Source organism: Cryptomeria japonica, chromosome 4, assembly GCF_030272615.1.
Source record: "Cryptomeria japonica chromosome 4, Sugi_1.0, whole genome shotgun sequence".
Lineage (NCBI taxonomy): Eukaryota > Viridiplantae > Streptophyta > Pinopsida > Cupressales > Cupressaceae > Cryptomeria > Cryptomeria japonica.
In genome coordinates, this window is record NC_081408.1 from 686,337,016 (window position 1) to 686,359,014 (window position 21,999).

Below are 21,999 nucleotides of genomic sequence, written 5' to 3' on the forward strand. Positions count from 1 at the left end.
AAAGATGGTGGTCAGAAAAGTGGACACCACCCAAAAAAAACTTGGAAAAATAGGCAGCGCGTACGTGGTTTTAAAATTTCAAATTCCTGTGTATGTGCTTAGGTTTGTTCTTCCCGAGCCTAGAAAAGGTAGCGCGTACGTGCTGCATTTAGGAAACTGAGCGCGTATGTGCTACGCCTAGGAAAATTAGCGCATACGTGCTGCTTATAGGAAAATGGGCATGTACGCACTAATAATCCTAGTAAAACCGCATACATGGTTCTTGATAAATTTTTTTTTTAAAAAAAAACTGGGTCCTCATTTACTTGAAAAGCGCATTTTTTACTTTGTTTTTTTCCCATTTTCTAACCTAAACCGTGAATGAGGTGCTAAATTTGTCCTCCAGGCTATGGATCAAGGTTAGTTTTTGTTTATTTTTGTCTTTCTTTCTGGTTTATGCAATTTGTTTTACATTTTGAATTTAATTTCATTAATTTTGATTAGGTTTTTTCATTTTTTGTTTCAAAAACCAAATTCTTCTAATCCAGAACAAGAACAACCAAATGCACCTCCTGAAAACCCACAAGGACAACCAAATGCACCTCCTGAAAACACACAAGAACAACCCCCAATTCCTCCTTTTGATCGCATAGCCGAAACACGGGAAGAATTAATTAGTCAGTTAGGGCAAAATACATCCAAAATCAATAGAGTGATTGTAAAATTGAAAACTTCTGAACTTGACCATCACCAATCCCTCACCACTAGCCTAGAAACATTAGCTAGTGGTGCCATAGCTGTTTCCATAGAAATTACCAAATGGGGAAGCTTTAGGGATAGGTGTCGTCAATTCTATGCCAATGGGCTATCATACGATGGAGTTAAACAAAAAAATTTTCTAAACAACAAATATGTGACCTTTTTGTTGACCCCAAAACTGGTCAGTCATTACCTCCTAATCCAAAGAGGTTTCCCATACATTGGTGTACCAATGTGCAGATGAACAATCTTTTTTGGTAGAGGTGGTGGATGGTCTTTGACGATCCACCTTGTAATAATTATGAGGTGCCATTATATTTTTTGAGAAAAATATATTGTGAGTTTGTGCTCAATGTGCACCCAAATTATTTTGACATGAGAAAGTTTCATGGTAGAGGTGGTGGCTCTGCCCAAGATAGACCTGGAGCCCATAGGCGATTAGCCGCGGAGAGTCACTGCCCCCTAGCACCCAAACCCAAGGTGCATCAGGCTGTCCCATTAGAGCTGAAAGAGTCAATGGAGCTACAGACTCTTCAGGCGGCTACAACATTGACTGGTGCCATCATCCATCATGGGGCATCATTAGCACAACCTATTGTATTGGATGATGAGCCGTTAGAGGGCGACAGAGAGCCCATCGAGCATATGTGTGTCAGTTGCTTGGGGATATGCTCAGGGATAGATGATGCAGCCAATGCAGATGGATACTCATATCATCTATGCATGATTTACGATTGTAGATGTCAGGCTCACACAGTTGAGGATGTCGCGCTGATAGATGAGTTGATGGACATGATGTTTGCCCATGAGCCACAGACACAGGTTTGTTGATTTGAATTCATAACATTTTATTTATCAGTCACTTTAATTTTGTAATTACATAAATGAATTTTCATTTATACATTGATTTAAATTGAGACAAATAATATGCATTTCAGGATGAAGCAGCGGTATCCCATACACCGCCCCTAGTTACCACAGCTGCAACTTCGACGCTTGAGGTATAAATTTTGTAACATGTTAAAATAGAATAGTACACTTTGAATTCAAAAAAATACAAGATATACTAACTATCTTTAATACTTGGTCCAATTTCTGGTTTGTAGGTGTTGATAGGGGACAAAATGTCCCAGATTGATGACATCACGCTCTCAGTGATCGATTTTGGCCTACAAGGCTATATGGTATGATATTTTGTACAACTCTTTTTATGTATTGTTTTGATGGAATATGCAAGTCATTTCATTTTAGATTTTTAAAATTATGTTTAATTTATTATCTATACTAATATCTCATGTTAATTTTGTGTTTTTAGGGTACCCCCTCCGCGTCTAGAGCTCGTCCTAAGAAAAAGAATTCCTCGAAGACGCCAAAACATGTGAAGAAGGTAATTGAACACATTTTTAGTTGTACAATTGTTTGAAAATGTTGAAATCAAGTATTAGTTGGGGTTTGTAGATTGAATAGTGTTTTTTGTCTATTTTACATGTACAACGGCCATTGAGCTTTGTGGATATCTTGAATGCACCTGATTCGCCCATGGATCAAGAGAGGGCGGAGGTATGTATCTCTACTTTATTTTCTTGATTTCATGATTATATGCACGCGTACATGTGCACTTCTGATATATTATAATCTTATAATTTTTTCATACAGGAAATATCCATACCTATTTCGTCAATGGCGAACCCTCCTCCTTGCACCGGAGAAGCATCTCAGGATCTAGTACACTTTTGTTTGATATGTAAAATTAATTGTTTTCAACCTTCAATACTTATCATTTTATTAATTATATTTAATCTTTGTACATTTTTTGTATAGGTAATAGCATCAGTTTCTACATCGATGGTGAGCCATCCTCAGTCCATTGGAGAAGCATCTTAGGCACAGGTACGTCATTGTTATCTATATTATAGCTTTTAAGTGTTTTTGATATATTTATGTTAGTACATTGTATTAATTGTATATTTAATCTACAATAGACTCCTTTGCGGTACGGCCATAACGTGGATCAATTTAAGTATGTCTTCAAGAAAACTCCTAAGAGTGATAAGGAGAGGAGAGCGAAGACATTAGCTCCTGGATCAACCGATGAGGTAATCTACATTTCAATTGCAAAGGAATTAAAGTTAAATGCATAGTTATGATGTTAATTGTGAACTATTTTCTACAAAAGAATTCTAACTTGGCTTTTGAATTGTGGTTTTGTAGCCATCTACAGAGCCGCGTACTGCATCGAAGAGGCTTGATTTTGATGATCCACCATAAGTTTAGGATCATATAGTGTTAGTTTTGGTCATAGAATGACAAATACATGTAGATATATTCTACATTTTTATTGTATATCGATTTGGACATGACATATGCCACATTTTTGTAATACTTGTATTGACTTGGCAGACATGCCTTTTTATATATATATAAATATCGATATTCGATCCAATAAATGTGTAATGAGTTCATTATTTTGTATTCATTGTATTTTGTGGTTGTCCTTTTATAAATTTAAATGAATATTTGCATATGTAATCAACAATATGAATATAAACAACAAAAATATATGATATAAAACATTGCAATCATGGAATATGATTTGATAAAATTTCTAAAATGTTAAATTAACCCTACAAAACTCCTTGTATTCAGTTCATTATTGTGTATTCACTGTATTTGGTGGCTGCCCTTTTATAAATTTAAATGAATATTTGCATATGTAATTAACAATATGAATATAAACAACAAAAATCGACAATATGAATTTAAACAACAATGTGTTTGGTGTGAGAGCACCCTCACGCTCGCAATGGTCAAATTTTGTTCCTTGTGTGCACAAACCAACATCGCGAGCATGTCCAGGTGGGTAGGTTTATGCTAGGCATGCCCCTTTTGTGCATCCCAAAGCACCAGAACGTCGAGAGACATACCCTATCGGTGCGATCTCTCAAGTGCCCTGAGTCCAAAAAATTATCAAAATTTGACAGATTGTTTCTTCCAATCCACGACACATACGGTCGATTTGTTTGATCCCATGGGTTTATGTGAGGCTCCTCTATAATGGCCTATCTTAGTTTTCGACGACTTGGAGCCATTTTCAATTAGTAGCATTTTTTCGCCTGCTAAAAAAATCATCAGTTGCTTGCAAGGAAAAGTTGCAAGATTGGTTAGAATTGATTCTGTTCCTCGTGTGCACAAACCATCATTGCAAGCGCGTCTGGGTGGACATGTTTACGCTAGGAATACCCCTGTCATGCATCCCAAAGCACCAGAACGTCGAGAGTCATACCCTACCGGTGAGATCTCTCAAGTGCCTTGAGTCCAAAAAATTGTCAAAATTTGACAGACTATTTCTTCCAATCCACGACACATACGGTCGATCTATTTGATCCCATGGGGTCGCGTGAGGCTCCTCTACAATGGCCTATCTTGGTTTTTGATGACTTAGAGCCATTTTCAATTAGTAGCATTTTTTTGCCTGCTAAAAAAACCGTCAGTTGCTTGCAAGGAAAAGTTGCAAGATTGGCTAGAATTGATTTTGTTTGTCATGTGCACAAACCAACATCACGAGCACATTTGGTTGGGCATGTTTACGCTAGGCATACCTCTGTCATGCATCCCAAAACACCAAAACGTTGAGAGTCATACCCTACTAGTGAGATCTCTCAAGTGCCCCGAGTCCAAAAAATTATCAATTTTTGACGGACTGTTTCTTCCAATCCATGATACATACGGTTGATCTGTTTGATCCCATGGGGTTGTGTGAGGCTTCTCTACAATGGCCTATCTCAGTTTTCGATGAATCAGAGCCATTTTCAACTAGTAGCATTTTTTTGCCTGCTCAAAAAATCGTCAGTTGCTTGCAAGGAAAAGTTGCAAGATTGGCTAGAATTGATTCTGTTCCTCGTGTGCACAAACCAACGTCGTGAGCGCATCCGGGTGGGCATGTTTATGCTAGGCATGCCCTTATCATGCATCCCAAAGCACTAGAACATCGAGAGTCATACCCTACCGATGCAATGTAGAAGTTGCTTGACAACTTTTTTGACAATTTTTTTGACAACAATGACAATTTTTGCTCAAATTGTATCTAGTCTTAATCTATCACCCCTATGACCCAATAATGACTCAAATAATTATCCATGATTATACAAGAATCAAGAATGCTCATGATTGACCAGGGACACATCACATATACTCAAAACATAGTCACAAAACATTGACACACAAAATAGTCACATATTATTCAAAAATTTGCCTCTAAATATGGTCAAATCAGCTCTCGGCTATTTGATCATACAAAAAATTGTCTTACAAATAATCTCATGGCCTTTTATACAAAATTTGGCATTACAATATATGCGATTAAGCTCATCGCTATTTTAATATACAAATCATCTCATGGGCTTTTATACAAAATTTGGCATTACAATATGTGCGATTCAGCTCATTGCCATTTTAATATACAAAATTTGGCATGTACATATGTACAAATCAACTCATTGTCACTTAAATATCCAAAATTATGCCCCTAAACATGTAAAAATCAGCTCATGGGCATTTATATATGCAAAAAATGAATATAGAACAATTCATCGATGATTTATACAAAATTCTCAAAATCATTCTACTCTGAACTGTAGAATCAATCAAGTGAGCCTTCAGGATTGATTCTAACCCGTATTGTGTCAAGTATTGCCTTGTGGTCAGATTCACAAACTTTCCATAAAATCTTGTTATGAGGTCTACCACGATACTTCATCAAATGAATATTTGTTGCAACAACAAGGTTAGAGAAATGAAGAATATGTCTGTGTGTTTCAAAGTCCTCGAACAACCAAACATCATAATTCTTTATAGGGTATCTCCGAAGCCATGTTCCTATCACAACAACAGACCCTATTGGGTACTCAATACCCTCTCCGTCAATGATTGTGGTTGTCAATTTTATTTTAGGCTCAACACAATGACACAAATAGTAATTTGTTCCTTCTTCATTGTTCTCTTCTGCAACAATTGCATACACATGACTTGCATTTTTCAAAGTGTTAATTAATACCAAAATAAAGTATGATGTATAACAAAATGAACCAAAAAGAATACTTGCAAAAAAATTAACTCAAAAAATCACCTGAATCCACTAGGTCGGATACATGGTCAAAATCCACTGATGTCTCCATCTGGCTCAATTGTAGTGCTTTGGGAATTTGATATGAATCAATGGGAACCAACGGTCTACAAGACCATTTGTCAACCCACTCTTTTGATTCACATTCTTCCCACAAACAATACATGCATGAAGAGCAAAAACATACCATCTATCTCGTATAAGTTACCAGTGAACTTGAATTTGAACTCATAAATGAGTGCATGTCACTCGATCCTGCAACTGTACAACAATCTAGATAGTTTTCAATGTTAGATTCAATAATCAACCAAAAATATCTACGAACCAATGACATACCTGGATTACCTGGACCCATCATAGACCTACACCATCGCACAATTGTTTCTGCATCTACCAACTTAGCACCACCTTCGTACTTCAATTCTTCCCTGGCTAGGGCTCTTTTCACACATGCTCCGACACCATCGTGCTCTCCCTTACCATGTCCAGCCTCAGTGAAATTCCAAAAATGTTGTACACCGCTTGTCACATGCATCCTTGTCAGCCAATAAAACATCCTTGCATTCTTGAATTGTGCAATGCAATTATCTGACCATATTAAGTGTCAGTTGTATCGTATGTTCCTTTCCCTTAAACTATCATAGGAAACTTTAAAGCATCCTTGTACAAACTCTGATGAATGAGTATGATCATCACTTATGTAGAAGTGATACTCTCTTACAACCTTTCTATCCTCCTCTGTGCTATCATCTGCATGCATGAATGCTATGTGTACAAAAATAGAAACTTATGTAGAGTGATAATACATGGATTGCACTTCATTTTGAGGTTGTAGTGTATAATTTTCAGCGAAATCAATGATAGAGACAATGGTGCCAAGAGGAAATGTGTCCTTACACAACTTGAATTGCTCATCTAACCATCGATCTCTATGTGTATGCATTATGTACTCATAAACTAGTTTCTCTTGAAACATTTTCATAAATTGAGCTACACATATATCATTTTTCACTAGCTCACATCTCTTCAAATCTTTTCCATCTTTAACTCCATATGTGACTGTCTTGTATTTTCCAAAAGAAACTAGTTTCGTACCAATTTCATGTGTGCTCTCCAAATGTATGCATCTTGGTAAATGTTGCAAACCACCACATATAGCACAAGAACCTTCCAAACAAGACATCTTATAATAAATGCAACCATCATGTCTATTACATAACACACTTGAAATAAATTCTCTTGCCGACTTAGGAGGTGCTTGTATATTACATTCCTGCAAAACATTGTTAGTGTGCAAAGTAGAACAAATATGATGAAAAATATCATAATGCATGGAAAATTCAATATGCATCCTACAACAACACATGGTGCGTAAATGAATAATCTTAATATAAAAAGGTTTTGCCATTTCAAAAAATATTTGAGAAATTTTTATTTGAGGAAACTTTTGAAGGAATCTTTCATAAAATTTAGTTTGAGTCGTATCCAAATAGTGTTTCGCACGTGGCTCATGATTTTTAGACCCAATTCGCCTTCTAACAACATCTCTTTGGTTGGGCGATACTCTTGTGTTGTCATGCCAAAAATTTTCAATTAATGTTTTTAGTGCATTTACAGCAACCTTGTCTTTGCGTGGTAGTCTACCCGAGAATGCCGAAAGAGAATTATTGTTAGGTTCCTCTATTTGTTCTCGCCTCTTTAATGCTTTACTTAATGTTGTTCTACTAATGTTCAATGACTTACTTGTTTTGCTTATCAAATGATCTTTTTTTATTTTCTTGCTCATTATGGTTGATGTAATGACACGTCGAGTAGCATTAGAATCTTTACTATGTGATTTTGAACCAATAGATTGATATGCATCAAATAGATTTCTGACAATAGTTCTTTCACTATTACTTTCAGATGATCTTAGGCCTAGAATTTTCATTGTCTCTCTAAAATTCAAATTTTTAATCATTTGAACAATTGATTGACATCTTGCGGTTTGATTTAAGTTTTTAAAATAGTTTTGCCATATTCTTTTAACCATTCTCCTACAAGTTCGTTCATTCATTTTATTGGGAATTGACTTCAATATATTCTTATCAATGTCAATTAGATGCTTTGGTTTCCTACGAATGATTCTAGGAGGTGTTAACATCGGTGCATTATGTACATTCAATTCATCAAGTAGAGAAGGTGTAATATGTTAATCATTTAATTGATTATTCAATGTGGTATCTTCTTCAATTGCATTAGGTTCAAACAGTAAATTATCAAATGTTTCTTCTTCAATTGCATTAGGTTCAAATGGTAAATTATCAAATGTTTCTTCTTCAATTGCATTAGGTTCAAATGGTAAATTATCAAATGTTTCTTTTGCAATTGGATTAGGTGCATTATATTCATTTGGTAAATCGAATTGAGATGTTGAGGTTGACATACCTTCTTCTCCCATTGTTCTTATGTCACGCAATTTCTTCATACGCTGCCTTTGTCTTTCCTTTTGAGCCTCTCGTTGTTCCATCGTTCCTCACTTGTTCTTTCCCATGGTTGAGATCGGTTGACCTAAATAGAATCATATTACATATATATGTAAAGAAAAGTTCAAAAATAAATAAATAACCATAAGTATGCATCTTATCACTATTTTTTGGAATCAAACTATTAAACAATCAAAAATTAATCATTTGAAACCATGCAAAAACAAAAAACTAATAAAAAAAACAATTCAATCATTTGAAATCATGCAAAAACAAAAAATTCACTTACTTTTATGTATACAATAGTGATAGAAGTGCAGACAGTTCTAGTGGGGCCTTCAATGACCTCAAAAACTTCTTTTGAGGCCATTGAGGCTCTTGGGTAACTAAAACTATGTCTATAAACTACGTACGCATTGCTAGGCCATAAAATGTTGGCAAGCCCAACAGTATTCTTGGCTGATAAGTAGCATGTATGTGCTACTAAGCCTAAAAATGTTATCCTAGGGTATCGAATAATGGGAATAGTACCTTGTATGCGCTTATGAGTAATAAGTACCGCGTACGTGCTACTAAGCCTTTAAAAAGTTATGGAAGGGGTATGGAGGAAGGGAGAGGGAGAGAGGGAGAGAAGAGGGGGGGAAGGGAGAGAGAGGGAGAGGAGAGGGGTGAGGGAGAGAGAGGGAGAGGAGAGGGGAGAGGGAGAGAGAGGGAGAGAGGGAGAGGAGAGGGGAGAGGGATAGAGAGGGAGAGGAGAGGGGAGAGGGAGAGAGAGGGAGAGAGGGAGACACCATGGGGGGAAGGGAGAGGTAGAGGGAGGGAGAGAGGGAGAGAAGAGGGGGGAGGGAAGAGAGAGAGAGAGAGAGAGAGAGAGAGAGAGAGAGAGAGAGAGAGAGAGAGAGAGAGAGAGAGTGGGTGGGAGAGGGAGAGAGGGAGAGAGAGAGAGAGAGAGAGAGAGAGAGAGAGAGAGAGAGAGAACATGGGGGAAAGGGAGAGGTAGAGGGAGGGAGAGAATACATGATAAAAATCAAAGAGGAAGTTGTAGATAAGAAATAAATTCACTTCTATAGAAGTGCAAACAGAGTTGCAGTGGGGTATGGAGGGAGAGAAGAAGAGAAAGAGGGATGGGGTATGGAGGAAGGGGCAAGGGGAGAGAGAGAGTGAGAGAGAGAGAGAGAGACCTTGTATGCTTTTGAGAGGGAGAGATGATACACTTACATGTGTATATATATGTTTAATATATTATATGTATATAAACATATTATATATACAATGTCATATTATACACATATTATATATTACATATATTATATGAATATACACATATTATACATAGAATATCATATTATACAATAGTGTGTACACACTGTTTATAGTAAAGATAGCGCTGTTTAAAAGGAAACAAGCGCGTATGCGCTGCTTACACTATAAATACCCCGTATGCGCTTTTTAAACCATAAGTACCCCATACGCGCTTTTGTCTTTTTAGGCTTGGAAATAGGCTTGGATGACAAAGCTATGGATTTGAAGTTTGATTTCCCTCAATTTCTCTCATTTTTGACGTGTTTTATTTTATCAACTTGGTTTATCGACTTTGTCATCATCAAGTTTACACTTCATAAAGTGGGTATTTCTAAAATTGCCACCATATTTTCACCCATCTTTTGAGCTTTCTAACCATATAATTTTTTTTCAATTTGAACAACAATAACATATTATTATTGAATTTCTTTTACTAGTGTCTCCATAGTTCTCACAGACATAGGTGCACCATTTTTTGAATAAATTTTGATATACGTATCCAAATTTTTAAAAAATTATATATTATTGTAGTGCACTTGACTCTTTAAAATTTTTAAATTTTTTTTTGTATTTTTTGATTTGTTTAGTGCAACTTATGCTTCACGCACGAACAGGTACCAAATTTTCAGGATGTGCTCGATTGGAAAAATCATAAAAAAATAAATACTCTACAAAAAATTACAAAAAAATCCACATCTTCTAGTTCTCACTCTTAACTATCTTTCTGCCAAAGGATTTGTCAAAATACTAAATCTAACTATGATTTTTTTGATGCACACGTTAGACACTATGTTATGTTTTTCAAAAAAAATAGGGCCAGTTTTTCGTGCACGAAAGATTTGACCCCCTTAATCTTATCCAATTTTGAAAAAGTTTAGTAGTTTGGAAACTAGATTCAGAGTACTACAATATTTTTTCTTTGATTATCTTCATATCTTGAGTGGATGACTTTCAAATTTTGCCTCTAAGTTCAAGTTCACCCGATTTCAGAAAAAAAGTGTCCACTTATACCCCCCTTTTTGACCACCATGTTTGTGCACTTACCCAATTATTTTGGTTTTCTTCAATAATAATTTCACCTTGGTCAATAAGGTCTTGGATAAGGTTTTTAACTTTGTAGCAATTAGAAGCTTTATGTCCATGATTGCTATGGTATTCACAAAATTCTTTAGCATTCCACCATAATGGTTTTACCATTGGCTCAAATGGTTGACTTTTTGGTAATGTGATGAGCTTATTGGCAACCAACTTCTTCAATGAACTTTCAATTGGCTTTCCCAAAGGTGTGTACTTCCTTGGGGGTCTTGGTTATCTTTGGGTATTTACTTGAGTATTAAATGAACTAGTGACAGGAAAAATTATCATTGATTTGACCATATTGGTATCAACGACCCCATAATTAATGATATTATTGTTCTTGTTCCAAAATTGGGGTTCATCTTTCCCATTTCCTTCATCCTTGTTTTCTTTAAATATTTTGATAGTGCCTTGCTCAATGAGGACCTTCTCAATAGAGTGACCTTTTCTAATTCTTGGAATGTAGATAAACATTCTTTACGAAGGTCATATCCAATATCTTTATTCAAATTTTGGGTAAACATCTCAACAATTTGATTTTGTGGAATGTGACAAGGGCATTGACTAGCCAAGCCTCTCCATCTTTGCAAAAATGACGCAAAATATTCACCATTTTTCTATTTAGTGTTGCACAATATTGTCACTGAAACTTCACACTCAATGTTGTATAAAGGCCTCTACTAATTCACCCCATGGTTTAATTCCAAGTGGTAAGTGCAAAAACCATTCCTTTGCTTGTGCACCTAAACTTTGTGGAAAAAGTCTCATCAAATAAGAATCCTCTCTAGCAACTTCTATGCAAGCCGTGAAGAATTATCTAATATGTGCCTTTGGATATCCTTTTCCTTTATACTTATCAAATTTTGGTACGATAAATTGAGGAGGAAAAGGTGGCATAGGTATGCTTTTGTCATAAGGATAAGGAAAAATTTTCTCAATCATATAATTCTTTATGGGTGCTTGCATACTTTCCATTTGTTGTTGCAATTCCTTGATTTGTTGTTACAAATCATTGCTAGGTCGTGCCTTGTCTCTTTGAGCTATCCCTATACCCAAGCCACTGGGAGGAGAAGGGACATATTGCATGTAGGGGTGATATTGGTCATATATGTGTTCAAGTGGTGGAGGAATGCAATTGTTATATGGACCACTTGGTATATGTTTTTGATGAAGTGCACTAGGCCTTGGGAAATTGTATGTGTCATGACCATGTGTATAATTGGTATTGTAAGCATGATCTTGGGTATGGTCATTAAATAAAAAACGTGGTCTTTTGTTATAAGAATTATCATGATTAGGACCTTGGGTATCTTGTTGTTGTTGGGTATAAGCATTGGTATATTCCTTTGTCTTTGAAAAGTTCACGCACAAAGTTGTTCATAAGTTTGTCTAGCATAATTGGCATGAATATAAGCATTAAGTAGTTTGGTTTTTTGAAAAAGGGATGAAGGTGACTCAGGCTCAGTATGGTCACATCTAGGTCCACCATTGTTACCATTAGTTTGATTTTGATCTTCTTCCAATAATTGTGTCACATAAAAATCACAGGGTAATCTTGCTCCATCTTGAATGAACATTTGGAAAAATCGTTGGCGGTCTCTCCTCAAAATTGTCTCAAGCAACTTGTTGAACCTTGTGTTGGACATGTGATCTTGAATTTATTTGTTTGTAAAGGACTCATTGTCAAATTCTTGTGTATTATGTTTTAGATTATAAAATTCTTCATCATCAAATGTATATGAATCCATGTTTCAAGATTCTCGAGCTTCTTCAACTTGTCTTCTAGACCTTTGGGATTAGGTTTCAACCATGAAAAGACTTTAGCTAAAATGGAATATGAAAGAATAAGTGAAAAAATGAGATTATGAAAGATGAGGCAATTATGGAAATGGAGGAAGAGTCTAGAGTTGTCTTGCAATGTCCCAAAATTTTGTTTTAAAGTCAATAGGATGATCTAAGGAAAGTGTGGCTTCCTAGGAGATGACAAATTCCTATAGGTAAATTAACCTTAACTCAAGATGTCAAACTGGTACCCAAGATGATAAATATGATGTAGGAACCACTTAGAGATTTCTATGACGTGTTTTCAAGGTAATGATAAGGAGTACTCAACAACATTTTGACTCTAGTTGAAGAGTGTGAATGAAGGCTTGGAAAATGACGTTTGAAACCAAATGAAAAGCCATGAAAAGATGATGGTTGACTAAATGTAATGCTATGGAATCGATCTTAGAAGCGCTTTGAATCTTAAAATCACAGACGGAATATTAATCCACAGATGCATCAGGATACTTCAAGTATGCAACTTTGGAATCCAAAAACACAATTTTACAATTGTAAAGTTGTTCTTAGTTTTGTCCAAATATGCAATATAATATCTTAGAAATGCACTAGAATGTTGCATAAAAGTGACAAAATTATCCAAAAATGTGTTTTCTCAGTTTGATTGTTGTTCAAATTTTTTGTTTATACACGTGTTAGAAAGTTGCAAAAATGCAACAAAATGTCTTAAAAACGTGCTGAAAATGAACACAAACGTGACCAGAACGATCAAATATGCATTGGGAAGTGCCACATACACGTTTCTGATAATTTTTTTTATTTTCCTCAAGTTTGTCCAAAATTTTGAAGTTGTAAAAATGTGATTAGATCTTAATGTTGATGTTTTTGTGGTAAGAAGACACAACAAACAAGAAGACACAATATTTGAAAGGGTTTTTGTCTAGGTATGAGTGCAACATGTATGTTATATAGGTAAAAATAACCCAATTTCCATGGGTCTTCAACACAAAGGAATACACTTCAAACACTTCTTAGCCCTAAGGCCAAGGTTTTGTGGCAATAACTCCATCCCATATCTTTGAATCTTCCTTGACTCAAATGTAGGGACACCTGAATGGGTATGCACACTATTATGTCTTTTCGAGAGAGGATAGGTAGGGGCCTCTAGGACTAGAAGGATGACCCAATCACCCTCTCCCTAAAAAACTACAAGTAGCTTATGCTAAGCCAAGGATTTATGTCTCATCTCAAGGGAGCCTTATGGTGAGTATCTTAGGGGAAAAACCAACTATGCCCTTGCACTAAAGCTATTGAAATGTTCAGTGAAAAATAGGGTGGGCCAATATTGAAGTTTCTAGTCACAATCTAGGGACACCAATACCCTACGAGCATCCAAATCAACCTTAGTTAGAGTATAAAACCCCTTTTAGATTGAAAAGTACAACAAAAGATAATACCAATTAGGTTACAAATTTCATCTCTACCCTTTTTATTAGCAAACCGAAGGACAGTATCACTTGAGTCACCTTGGGGTGAGTACTTTTTTGTACCAAAGTAGACTCTCTACAATAAAAGAGAGGTGCTAAATGAGTTCTCTTACACCCAAGATCTGCTAAGGTGAGGGGAGATGATACTATCATTGAATACCTAGGGTTCTACAATATATTGGGAAATCGCCCCAAACACTTTAATCAAATTATTCTTTTTAGTGCACCGATGGAAGTGTTTTCTAATATAATAAAAACAATCACTCTCCTAAATTACCCTTACAAGCACAAAATGTATTAGTAGTTTTCAAAATAGCCCAAATAGCAACCAAAAGGATTAGAACATAAATGAAATCAAAGGGGCCTTCTACAAACGATTTTGGATGCTTCAATCTTCAACCAACTTGAAAAACATAGATGCAATAGAACGTACCATAGACATGTTAAGAGTTAGCAAAAAAATGGAAATATGATCTTAACCCTAGACGTGGTGGGACAAGCCATAGACATGACAAAACGTGACAAAAAACTGTAATGTGGAAAGTTATGAGAATCAGAAATGCAATAGGACTGATTGTAAACATAATAAGATTTGACAAAATGCAACAAGACAAATTGTAGATTCACCAAGATCTAATGCTACAAAATCATCAGATACCCTAATGAGCTAGAAATGCACTAGGAATGCACAAAAATGTGTTAGGATCTAACAAAAACACATTAGGAAAAAAACAAAAAAAAAAAACAGATGCAACATAAATGATCGCATATGCCTGAAAAACTAAAATTGTCACAAATTTTAGATCTACCAACCTTCAAACACTAAAACATTAGAAAAAAAGGACTAGGTCCCATTGAACATGCCAAAATGCATACGATGGAATTGGAAACTCAATTATTGTAAAAATAAATAAGATTCAACCACATAAAACCCTAGTTCTACAATGAATCCACCATACACCAATTCAAAGAACCTAAAACCATGCAAAACATCATAGTAGCAAGATTATACCATTCACATGCTCATTAGGGTTTGATCTCCGATTTTTCTTATCTCCATTGATCTTGCTTGATATTTATTATATTTGCTCTCAAGAGCTCAATAAAGAAGAGATTGTGGTTGTGTAATTTGGTAGAGTGTAGACACTTGATTGATTTATTCCTATCATGGAAAGATAAGGAAAGAATCCTCTTTTATTGAGAATACCCTAGAAAATGGAGGACTAGGATCAAGAAGTAGAGGGATAAATGGTTGGCTCATATTAGAGGGTAGGTATAGGAAATAGGTAAATATTAGAGAGGTGGTAAAAGATAAATTAAGAGATGAATGACAGGTGTCATGGAGAGAAAAAACTAATGAATTAATTAAATATTTATATATAATTAATAGAAGAGGTGGGTTCAATTAAATAAATAAAATATTTATTTAATTTAGGGAAAGGATAATTTAAATAAATAAAAATATTTATTTAAATGAGAAAATGATAGAAGAGGATTAGTGAATTAATTAAATAAATAAAAAATATATTTAATAAATATAAAGCTTAGGATAGATAATTAGATAAATAAAAATATTTATTTAATTAGGTTAGGAAAATTTTATGTGTCTACACATCATATAAATTTTATTTAGTGTTAGTTAAACATTACATAATGGAATTTTTAAAAATATTTTTGATTAAGATAAGGTGGTTTTTTGATAGGGCCCGAACCTAGAACGAAACAAGGACATTGGCAAAGGAGCGACCAAAAACAAAGAAAAATAAACAAAATATAAAAGAATGCACACCCATCAACTTGTAGGGCAACAATCGTAGACTAAAAACTATAAAACTAGACACAACTAGAAAAAAGGCTCCACACAAACAAGAACTAGGCCAAGAGGCACTTTAATTTTTTTTTCTGATCATGCTTTTATTTTATCAAAGAATTTCTAGATGTTTCATTTTGTACATTTGGTACTCCCATAAATGATGAGTAGGTGAACTCGTTTTGTTCCTTTCTCAAAGCTTGTCCCATTTATGATGATATTTTGGTGCAAGAAGATGATATCATTATCACTTTTATCAATGATCTTTCTCCTAGAAATCAAGCATTAGTTAAGTATGCTTGTCCTTCTCCCCAAAATTTCCTCTCACATGGATACTTGGGTGCAAGAAAAACATATATTAGAAATTGATAACCCCCATCACAACACATTGATGAAGTAATATAATCACTCCTCTCCTAGAAACTATCTTGCTAATCAACATATTTTAGTACAAGAGGATGTTAGTCACTTACTATTTATGATATGTCACCTAAAGAGTTTTATATTAAGTAGAGATGAAATATTGAAGGATTAAGGCACTTCCACCTCTAAAAAAACTTGTAATACCATAAGGATATTATAATAAAATGGGACTCCCTTGCTAACACTACACTCTCAATTGGGAAGGAATAATGATAGTAAGGATTCACATCCTCAAAAAAGGATCAATCCTTATTCATCTCTTCCAAGCTTCACAATATGATTATAAAAATTATTCTAGTTATGTTTGAGATGAAAGTAATCTTTTAGAGTTACAAATACATAATCGTGTTGGTTTCAACATACTTTCTAAACAAGGATATAACGAGCATGGTATTGGGCATATGGAAGAAGGAATTAGTCTTGATATAGACCTTACAGTGGACCATTATAGAGAAGATGTAATATTATCTTCTTCTCCTTTACATCCACTTCTTCCTTCACTACCTTTGAACAAAAAAAGAAACATTCCTTCATATAAGATAGGAGAAATTCCTAATCTTTTTCCTTCATCCAAGGAAAATCAAACCTATCAAGATAAGTCATACGCCATAAAAATTTCTAGAGATATTGGCAACCACACCTCAAGTACTTTTATACAACACAAATAACCACTCAAGGAGCATATCAATGAAAAAAAAAAGCAACAAGGTGGCAAGATGCCCTTACTTAAGATGTTAGCATACTGCTATGTTAATATATTAAAGATCTAAGAAAGAGATGTATATCAAGGATACACACCTTCAAAACCAAGGAGAGATCCTAAAAAAGGATGCATATATTTAAACTAGGAAGACATCCTCATAATGATACACACTTCTGAGAACATAAGATATCTTCATAAAGGATACATCTTATAAACATGTAAAGAGTTCCATAGCAGGGATACACACTTTTTAACAAAGAGAATGGATCTTCGTTAAGGGATATGTATATTTTACCAAAAGGCAAGGAGGGGAAATATTTGTCTAAGGACACCTACCTCCTCAAAACAAAGAGATGAAATCCTCAAAGAAGGATTAATTTTTTAAATAAAGGGGAAGGAGATCCTTTCTAGGGATACTCACCCTTGTAAAAGAAAGGAGACAATATCCTTGATGAAGTATACATATTTCCAAGATATCAATTATCCTTGTCCCCTAGTGCATAGGCAATAGTAACTACACCAGAGACTATTATGTTGCTACTCAAGTATGATTGCACATAAAACTGTACCACCACAAGTGATAATGACCCCTTAAGAGATGAACTATTAATGTCACAGAGTGAGGTGAAAAATAATAAACAAAGTGTTATTGAGTTATGCAAGAGACTGAACAAAAAAAATCAATGTCACCTATCATATGTGTAATACCCTAAAAATGGTCACCTAAACCATGGGCCCCTAATCTTGACTACATCACCAAGGTCCTAACCAAAGGTAATTAAATCAATCATGAGCACCTAATTAATTAATTTTCAGTCATAAATGTCACATGGCAAATAAATCACTCAATATTAATTAAATAATCATTCCAAGTAAATCATTTTAATCAATTATCCTATTTATTTAATTAAATATCCTAGCATATTTAATTAATAAATCAATTTGCCATTAAATCATAAAAAAGAATTAATTTGGAAAAATAATTTAAAATTGAGAAAAGAAATCAAAATGGAATTAAATTGAAAATATCTCAGAAAAGCAATTAAATGAATTTAATCAATTAAATATCAAAATTAAATATAAAAAATATAAAATATGGAATAAATCAGTTTTTTTGATTTTATCTTAAATTTAGTTCAAATTCCTTTAAAGTTGAGAAAAGCAGCCAATCACATCAATTCACCTGGATTGTGCTTCCTCTTGGAGAATCTTTGTCACTCATCATTGATCGATCTTGACCGTTGGTCTCTCCTGGATTTTTAATAAATTTAGGCCCTCATCTCTCATAAAAAAAGAACCTGGAGATTATTGTTATTATGCTATTTTTTCTCTAGGCTTATTGAGATTTGTGCATTGAGATATTACATATTAGTTATTGTATATTTGTTAAATCATCTAGCTTAATGTTCATTCATATTGCTTAAAATCATGTTAGATTAATCATGCATATCTAGCTTAATCTTGCATCCATTTAGCTCAATTTCATACTCATATAGATTAAATCCTTCATTTAGGTGTCACCTAGTCACTGGTGTTGCATATGGAAATCTGAGAGCAAAACTAAACTCACATCTACTAGAAGGCAATAGGTCGCTTTATAATGGTTTATTGTTCATTGTTGATTATTGATTTACTAACCATACATCTAATGACTTAATTGAACTTTTGTGTATTCAGATACATATACAGATACGAATCCAATTTTCACACACACATTTTTTGTGCCCACAGTGGGGCTTGAGAATTTCATTTTCGGCCTTGCAAAATCCTTATTTTATTTTTAGGTTTTCGTCTGTACAACCTCTGCAAAAGGTCATATGAGTTTTTGTGCATTACAGGACGAGTTTTGGGAATACTCGTTCGACTTTGTGGGAATCATCATACGAGTTCCTACTTTGTCGTCTTTTTTGGGGTTTACTCGTTCGACTCAGTAACAATAATCGTTCTTCTCTGTGAAATTTGTCTTATAAATTTCTGAGTTGCTTGTTCTATAAACAATATATTTTTAAGGTTTTCTTGACTTGGCCTTGAATTTCATTGATGCTAACCCTAAATTGTCTTGTCTGCCTGAGATTTTCACAGCCTAACTCATTTTCTGCAAAATGTCTGTTGAAGAATTTGTCAAATCAAACTTACGCATGTATGTCAAAGAATAAAAAACAACATGACTACTGGTGTGTTGGTTTTGTAGGTTGCCTAAGGAGAACCAACCAAATATTGTGTAGTCTTTAATTCATTTTTAGGCACTTAAATTGCTATTTGGTTAATGAACAAATCTGTCTTTTGTGTTTGAAGAAAAATCTAAGAGGTAGGAAAGTATGCTCTTGTCTGCACAGACAATCAGAAATCCAGACCCTTGAAGCTTTTTCTAGTTTGAGATTTGTGTACCTTTTAGAGGGTTTGTCACAATGGGAAAAAGTAATCACCTATGAGAATGACCCAAGTGAGTACAACTAAACCCAAGCATTCTAACTCACTATAATAAATAGGTCTTTCGGGATTAAAGTCTTGAGGGACATGATTATTTGAGTTTTCTCTTTTGAGATCTCTCATATCGGGCATTTTGTAGGGCCTCGCGGTCTCAATCATGCTTGCATGACTACAACTTATTTCGGTACCTTGTCGGGCTATAGGCCTCAATTGCACTTGCGTGACTTCAAGGGGTAATTTCGAATATAAATCCTTACTACGAACTTTAAAATAAAAGCTACCCTGTTCATCTCCGAAAGGGGGATAGTATTGTTGGCATTGCATGACGATTGCATTAATGAAGTATAGTGTTGTCATTGATGTCAATAGTAACCAGTAATGGAGTTGTATTGAAACTGGTAGTGATGAAGTAATGCAACCAATAGTTGAGCAGTGAAGGAAACTAGTATTACTATTGAAGCAGAGTGATCAATTGGTAAGCCTAACTTGTTGATATGCCGAACCCTAGTCGATGGAGTTTGGTGAATCAGTTGTGTTGATCTATGATTGAATGGTGATCGGACATGGAGATGCCATGCATGCATGTTGCACGTGATGAGTTTTAAAGTGGTTTTGGCGCGTAGAGATAACTATTTTATCTTGGGAATGAACAAATGCATAGCATGAAGTGAATAACGTGTGATGAGTTACAGGATCCAATGTACGGTGATCCAGGATCAGTCAAAGTTGTCTTGAACAATGTGCGGCTGATTGCTATGTAATCCAACCGTCATGTTTGAATCAATATGTTTGTAATCTCTTTGAGATCTTAGGATTTGTGATGTGTTACCAACCTATTGTATTGCTTATAAGGTCGATGAGTTGTTTTGTAATAGTATTGTCAATTTGGTTAAATGTGGTAGTGTGATTGATTGTCGAACCAGAAGGAGTGTCTATAGAATGTTTTGAAGGTAGATAGAAGCATAAATGGATCTGATCAAGTAGAGTAGTGCTATTACCAGATTAGGTAGATCCTGTTGTTGTCTAACAATTACAATACTTAAATCCCTTAACCGGGTAAGCTATAATAGGCTTGGTGCTTTCTAAATCCTCTAACCAGGTGATCCATTAGCTTGGATTTAAAATCATCTATCGAGGTTACTACTAACAGAGTATTGCCTTTAATAGGGTATTGTAGTCAATCCCTTAACCGGGTGGTCCTTAATTGGATTTGTTCCTAATAGGATATTTTTGTAAAGCTTCTACCAAGGCTTGGCTCTTAACATGGAAAACTTCAGAAGAGTTTAGAATACTTGTGGGTATTCATCCCCACTGTGGTTTTTCCCATTTGGGTTTCCACGTTAAAAATCATTGTGTTAGGTGGTGAATGATTTTGTGGTTATATGTTTTGACTTGATTAATATGTTTAACTGGTAAAGCCACTTAGATATGTTTAGATGACCGGAAGTGATTTGAAATGTGCTATTACTAATGTTAGTAAAGTGGTTTGATGTTTTGGTTAAATGGTATGTGAGTTTCAGATCTATTACATTGTTATATTGGTATTCTAGTCAATCGGTAAACTTGACAGTGCAGTTGCAGTTATTGATACAGTCTAAACCAGTTAGTTTAGTGATTGATTTATGAGTTGGGTTTAAGTTTGGTGAAAGTTTAGTTTGTTTTCTATCTACTAATTCACCCCCCTCTCATTAGTTGACCGGATCCATATTGATTCATCATATCATCAATTGGTATCAGAGCATTTCAGGTCCTCTTGTGTTTAAGCCTAACAGCTTGAGGTAAAGATCTAGGAGAACATGATGAAGAAAGAAGATTCAAAATTCAATAGGGAAAACTACAAAATCTGGAGTGATAGGGTGAAGATCTATATCAAGAGCTTAGGAAGTCAATATTGGGAACTGTAGATGGAGGAAATGGGAAACTAAATCATGGGTTTAGCTTCTTCCAACATCCAACAATGAAGTACCTACAAGAAAAACACATGCAAAGCCAAAATAAACAAAGAAACACACATGCATTAATAGGAATTTGCCTCCATTGCTCTCCTATCAACCAAGGTCTTGTATTTTTAAGATTTCTCTCTTAGAGCATTGTGCACAAGAGGCTATGGTGAATGGAGATAATTTTAAAATAAAGATGTGCGGTTTGATCAAGAAAACGAAATGCAAGAATGCATGAAAGATCTCAAAAGATGCAAGCAATAAATTTTGAATGCAAAAGTTGTGGATGAGTGCTCAAAATGCAAGGATGGTAAAGAATGCAAATTGACATAAGTTTGACGCATAAAGATGAGATGCCCAAATAAGAGAGAGGGGCTTGTTTAAATAGAATTTCTTCGGGGCGAGTTCATGTTGTGGGATGAATGTGGGATAATGCAAGATGAGTGGTATAGGGAAGATGAGTGGTAAATGGGAAATGGTAAGTGGTAGGAGGGGATATTAAAGGGGTTTTATTAAATAAATAGAGAAATGTATATAAGGTGAATGCATGAAGGTGTATGCATGAATATGATATAATATTTTATTTAATAAATTTAATGGATAAATGGTAAGATATTAATAATAATATAATAAAAGATGGGAATTATGAATAATGAATTATTGAGAAATAATAGTGTAATAATGACTCACTCGATGTTCAGAGAAATTTGAAATTAAATG